The 6,757-nt window shown below is 49.5% G+C and overlaps 1 protein-coding gene across 1 annotated transcript in view; it reads right to left on the reverse strand.

The window, feature by feature from the left end:
* LOC116994971 (sodium- and chloride-dependent betaine transporter-like) overlaps positions 1-5,952 on the reverse strand; it is a 36,184-nt gene extending 30,232 nt beyond the window's left edge. Inside the window, exon 1 of the mRNA XM_033057045.1 lies at positions 5,882-5,952. The gene's annotated coding sequence lies outside the window, so the exon portion shown is untranslated. The remainder of the gene's footprint in view (positions 1-5,881) is intronic.
* Positions 5,953-6,757: the final 805 nt, after the last annotated feature.

The following is a 6,757-nucleotide window of genomic DNA, read 5'->3' on the forward strand; positions in this document are numbered from 1 at the left end:
TGAAGGTGAATCAGCCCTGTAAGAGGCTCCTACAAACCTCTATAAAACCCCACGTTTAAAGAAGGTGGTGGAATCCAGGAATCAAGGCACACACCCTAAATGGTGGCTTGCAGCTGCAGCTCTGCAGCCTTCCAGTAGCTCAGCAGTCCTTCCAGTCCTAGATTTGCCTCCTTCACTTAGCCCTTCTGCTGGGTTGGACTGGTAGGTGGAATCATCAGGTCCTCCTGCCAGCCATTTCTCAGCTTCAGAAGCCCAGGTAAGGCCTTTCTCCCCACTGCCTGCCTGCAGCAAGGCCTGCCAGCTGGCTAATCAGTTTATTCCAATGCTGCAGCACAGCCTCCTTATCTCTGAGAGGAGCAGGACTCCACGTACTGTCAAATGTGAGAGAAAAACTAACACATACTTAATGAAATGTGTTTGATCTGTCACAGTCCTTGGCACGTTCCAATTTGCTGCAGTCCAGGGCACATTATCAGGTACAGTGATGCTTAAAACTGGGTTTGTTGAGGATGTCCCAGGAAGCTGGCAGGAGAAGACTAGATAATTCTTTGTTTTTATTCTTTTAATGTAAGGTAGATCTAAGAGCCAGTCTATTTCTACTAATATTTGTGGTTTTGTTTCATTTTTGCTAGACCTGTTTCACCCCCGGGTGCAAAGGTCACTATTAGAGAATCACCTCCTCTCACCTAGCCCTGGGAAGGGAATGTGGGAGTGCCAGCCCACAGCCCCAAGCCTGTCACCAGCCTCCACCTCAGGGACACCTGGACCAGGACTTTTTACCTGTCCTCTGACTCCTGAATAGGCAAACATGAAGGATACAAGTTGGGATGCTGCAATAAAGAACACAGCTGTGAAAAACACAGAACTGCAGAGGAGACACAGCACTTCTCCATTCATTTTCCTATTTTAAAAAGGGGGAAAGCCCACTGGCTATGAAATCAAACCTTTTCAAGTGGGAACAGATGGTGGATTAAACTGGTGCCCACAGTTCTGGCCATTCATGGCATGAACCGCAACTTCTTTCCCAGACAAAGCCGTGCACATTGCACATACCCACTACTGCCCTCTCTGCTTTTCCTGCTGTTTCTAGGAGAAAGCCTATTCATACACTGCCTGGCTCTTTTCCTGAACATTTAATCCTACTGTGCCCCTGCTCTATATGTTCTTAGGCCAGATGGGGACTCAAATAACTTCTTGTTTCCAGCTACGAACAATTTGGTTCTCCCACAGAGTCACAGCCACCTGCTGGGTTACATCCTCCCCAAAAGGCAAATATTTTCCTCTTCCTTTGGTTGCCCCCTCTTTAATAATTGAGTTTGGAGTAAAGACTGTGCCCCTCACTGCTTGCCTGCACTTTTTCAGCTGTTCCTTCACCAAAGTTTGGAGAAAAATCCTATGACTACTCCATTCTCAGCCTCTTATTTTCCTCTGCCATAAAGTTTTCCCAACTGCTAAAATGCTATCCTGTGATGCAATCCAGAGTCTACCTCTCCCGTGGACCCTCTCAACCACAACCACCACCACCTTCCATCCTCAGCTCCCTCTGACCTCACCTGTCTCTTCTGGAGGTGCTCTGCTGTATTTTCAGCCCTCAGTGCTTAGAGCAGATGGCTTTTTGCCCCTCCTAGAAAGGATCTGTAGTCTGTCACTCTCACAGAGAGCTCCTTCTATGCAGCACCATAGGAAATGGCACAGTATAAGGTACTGGGCTTGGTGCACTGGGAAAACAAGAACACACCTGGATTCCTGCAGGACCTGGAAAGAGAGCGGGCAGCATACAGGCAACCATAGACCCAGAACAATGAGTTCCATTCTTGAACATTTGAATGAGGCAACACAGTCTCCCCTTGGTCACAAATTTTGGACTGTGTTTATCCCACACCTACCACCATGGGATCCTTCAAGTGTGGTCACAAAGGACAAGGAAAAACAAGGACATCTCTGAAGCACTGTGGTCACTCAGCAGTTGCCTATGATGTGCTGAATACACAATGCAGATATGAAGGAGAACAGCATTTTTTTGGCTTTGTTTGGAAACAAGACGCCACTGAAGGGGAGAGGCAGAAAAAAGAGGAGAAAGAAAGTGTTATTTGAAAATATGGTGCTATGTCAGCCTCTCTCAGGGTAAAAAAAGGCTTTTTCAAAGTTGCTCAGGTGAGGCAAGAACAAGAGTGAGACAAGAAAGATGAGCGAGAAGCCACCTGGAGTTTTGGCACCAGAGGAAGAAGCCAATGGCAATTCTCCTAAAGCTTTTCTTCCTACAAACTAAACTTACTGCCAGTTCTCGACTGCTGTCAGACAGGAGTTCATACTGCTGGGAAGTTAACATCCTCCCTTTGACCTCTTCTGCAGTTTTATCATAAGGTAAATGAGATGAGAACAATCTCCAGAGGGAATGGTGAAACAGAGGGAACAGCAGACAGAAATGTCTCTAAAAAGCAGCTGATAACATCTGTGTTAAAGCTCCCTTGGACACTCGAAGGTGCTGCTTCAACTGCAGAATGTAGAATCACAGGTGATAACTCTAACAGCTGCACTGCATTTATATTTCTTCGTTTCATTTTGAAATAAGCAGCAACGAAGCACATAAACTGCAATTTAAGATAGGGAGGGAGGAATCAGGAAGCAAGACTGGGCTGCGTTACAAAAGGAGGAGCAGGGCACAGAAAATTCCCTGGTTGCGCAATCAGAGCCAGCAGTTAGTCGGCGGCTGAAATCCTGCGCTGCATTTTGATGGCAGGAGGTGGGGGCGGCTGTGAGAGCAGAGACAGAAAATCAGGGCTCAGCGAGGAACAGCAGCGCTAAGGTACAGCTTAAGGAACCAACCCGGTCAAATTAGTGCATGGGGGCTGCTACTGGAATCGGTCATCAAGAAAATATTAGCAGTGGAAGCAAGTGCTTTCCAGGCAATCTAAGAGCAGCCACATGAGCAGAGATAGCTGCTTCCAAACAGAAATGCTGCTGGAGAATGGCTCGCTCCAGCTGCGTAACAAAGAAAAGCAAGGAAAGATGTAGAAAGAGAAAAACCGACCAACTTCAGGACAGCAGGCAAAATTAAAATACCTTTCATTTCAAGCAACTGAAAGTTAGTTGGCTTCTTTACAGTTTCTAATTAACTTCCAGGTTCTCTGGGCTGCAGGGTATTCTCAAAGCATCTATTCAGCAAGGTTCATGAGGCACAGGAGGCTGTTACAAGAATCAGATCCTACCTGTGTTTTCTCCAGTGTGAAACAAGAGCAATGCTTGTGCAGTCAATGAGTTTGCTGCTTACTGACACCAGAAAGAGTGAGATAAGGAACTCGGTGAGTTCCTTATGAGTGAGTTCACTGATGGCACGGACATCTGCAATACAAAATGCTAGGATTATCGAGCATCACCATTCAGAGCACACATGCCCAGTGCAGGAGGGCGCCAACGAGTCCTGCTCTGTCTTCTGCTGCTGGACAGGAGACCCTCTGAAGCCTCTAACAGTGGTTGAGGATCAGTGGCAAATCTCTTGCTAAAAGCAGTATAGGCTGCTGTTACCAGGGTGAAATCAGTCTGTTGGTGTTCATAGATCACCACCCCTGCTCTGGGCTACAGAGACACAGAGGTGGTTTCTTTCTCTAGCCTAGAAAAAAAAAACCCCGAGACTAACTGATGAAGTCCATAAATGGTGTCTAAATATGACTAGAAACCAGTCTTTGCATGAAACTAGATAATCTCAAGACCTCCACTCAGCCCATAGTCTGGCTGTATCTAGTGCAACACAGCAGAAGGGCCAGCCGTAGCAGGATCCATTCTTCTTAGACAACAACAGTAATAGGTCTGGTACAGATCCAGCCACACCCCCTAGAGCCCCTAGTGGAGCCCCTAGAGCCACCGACCCAATGGCTGGGGCTGTCTGGACAAAGTCCTGGGGCTACATCAGGCTGGCTCAGAGGTCCTTGTGTGCAGCCAAAGTGTGTGGTCAGCACAGCTCCTGTCACTGGCTGGAGGAGCAGGGCAGGTGAATGGCACAGAGGGTGAAAGCCACGTGCTGCAGTACCCACTCTGCAAACAGGTTCCTTGCACAGTGGGGCAGTGACCTGTGGTGCAGCCCAGAAGAGCTCTGCAGGATGCCTACAGGGCTGCCACCTCTCTGGGGCAGCAGCTTCATGGAGCAAGGCACCAGTCAGCAGCCCTGGGCAGGTTAGATGAAGAGACAAAGGTTGCCAGCCCCCAGCCCTGCTTGGCCACCTACTGCCACCCCTGTGGCTGGGGGAGAGGGCTGAGGGAAGAGTGGGAAGCAAAGCAGAGCAGAGAAGCCAGCACTGCAGCCAGTGGTTCAGAGATGGGAGACCAGCACAGGGATTTGGCATCACACTGCCCGAGGAACTTATAACTCCTCCAGGAAGGCACACCCTGCCTGACCTCCCAAAAGCACAGCCTGGGGGCACTTGCAGTCAGTGATGAGAAACAGGGAGCACAGAGGAACAGCACCCAAGCAAGACTCTTCCAAAAGCCTGGCAAGGTCGAGGCATAACACATTTCCTTATGCTTCCCCCAGCAGGGAGGCTGAAGGGAGCCAGCAGCGTGTGTGGCATAGCCCAGTCCCTCAGCACAGATACGCACGTGGCAAGCACAGAGCAGAACAGCAGGGTCACAAGCACTCCCTGTCGTGATTGTCCCCACACTGTGCTCCCTGTTCAGCCCTGCACAAGCTCAGCACCCCATGCCAGACCCTGGGCAGGCTCAGCCAACTCCAGTTGGCATTCAGGACAAGTCACATCAGGTGAAATCAGCACAGGCAGACCATGAATCCACGGTAATGTGGTGGGACTGCATCCCACCTGCACCCTCCAAGGGGTCAGGTAGGTGCTCTCCAGCCTGCGGCATCCAAACTTTCCTCTAGCCCTGCCCAGCATCACAGTCAGATAGAGATTTGGCACAGGGCTCTTTAGCCTGCCCTCTGTAAGGACTGCAACCATGAATCCAGAAAAGCTGGGCTGTTGCAGAGCTGCAAAGGTCAGGTCCAACGTTCAGCTTCTTGTATCAGCAGCTGTCAAAGAGGAAAAACTAGGGCAATGGCATTTCCACTGGCATGAGATGAAAGCCCTGATTAGTAGTGATTACTTTAAAAGCACTGTTGATTTAAGATGATGCAGATCAGGTGTTATGAAACCCTCATGTGTTCTGCTTGCATTTGTCCACAAATATGCCCACAGATCCCAAGAGTTTAGCAGAAACTGTGCTGTCTCCCTGCCTCACCCTATAGGAACAAATTTGATGAAACCTCAGGGGCAAGAAGAACAAGAAGTGCATTCTCAGGCACATCTTTTACAACTGCAGACCCCAAGTCAATGCACTGGGGTCAGCACCCTCTGCAGGGCAGCACAGGAGCAGAGGACTCATGCTGGCAGTGGTTGAAATGCCTACAGCCTACTCCACTCCTAGTGCCTTGGCTCCTGTACCTATTATCAACCAGTCATCTCTGCCCTTCATCCCTGTCCCTGTCCCTTCACTCACTGTTGTCTCTCTTCTCAGTCCTTCTGCTGTCTGAGTACTTATCTATCATCCTCTCCCTTTCTCTTTGCTGCCACAACTTTCAGTATCAATTATCCATCCTTCAGGCATCTCTTTGCTCTCAGCTTCCTGGCACTCCCTGTACAGCATCTCAGGCTGTCCTTTCCTTTTCCAAAAGGAGCCACTGAAAGAAAAACCTCTCCCTGAGTTGATCCAAATTGATGATTTGCTCCTTATTTTCCATCTTGCTCTTGTGTTACTTAATGTTGGGAAGCTTTTGCCCTTGCAGATTTGCTGGCGTGCAGCAGCTGGCTGCTGGAGGACAGAAGTCACTGGCACTCCCAGGGTGACACACACATCCAGCCAGATCTGTTCAACATGCAAACACTCAACTCACCTGAATCAGAGCAGGTCTCCCCCAGGCAAGCCCCTCCCGTCCTATCCTTTCCCGTCCCACTGGAGTCCAGGCAGGGAATTCACTGAGTGCCAAAGAGATACAGCAAGAGTTAAGGCAGAGACTACGCTCTCTCCTCCTCCTGTCCCACCCCTTCCACCAACTCCCCCCATCAAATTATCACCCAGCTCATGTGTGGGTGGTGGGACGTAGGGAAGGGAGGTGCATCAGGGCAGAACTTTCTCCCCTATTCCCTTAGAGCATGCACCTCTTCAGACCTTGTACTGTGGCCCTGACAAGAAAGCAACATGAGAAAGCAGCCACAGGCGGGCAGGGTAAAGGCCCAGAGTTTGTAAATATCAACTACAGCAGTCAGGGAGTAACTCCATGTCCTCTCGGTCTCTGCAGGGCAGGAACTCTTCCCTTACAGACCCCACAGCATGGCCCAGGCTGGCTGCCACGTATTCCCACTGTTCTAGGGCTCTACCAGTTTAGTGGGGTAGGGGCATCCCTCAATGTCAGCCTACAAACATGCAGAATGAATCTCCACAGAACATTAAACTTTCTTTGGCCAAACTCAAGTCTCACCAACACCACCAGGTAGGTGGACTCATAAGAGGAGCATTTCTCAGCCCTTCAGTGAGAAACACAGGAGCTGACAAAAGTCCTCAATGCCACAGTGTGGGGAAGAAGTTGGTTACTTGCCTGCACACTCTATAGAGGTTGTTTGTAATGCTGTCTCTAGAAAATCCTCCATGGGTGCTAGAAGCCAGTGAATCACATCCCGTTAGAGCACACTGGATTGCCCTGGAGTCAAATGATGCTGGAGAGATGCATATGGGGAATCAACCCTGGACTGAGTGGGATCCTCAGGATAAA

This window comes from Catharus ustulatus, chromosome 4, assembly GCF_009819885.2.
Source record: "Catharus ustulatus isolate bCatUst1 chromosome 4, bCatUst1.pri.v2, whole genome shotgun sequence".
Taxonomy (NCBI): Eukaryota; Metazoa; Chordata; class Aves; order Passeriformes; family Turdidae; genus Catharus; species Catharus ustulatus.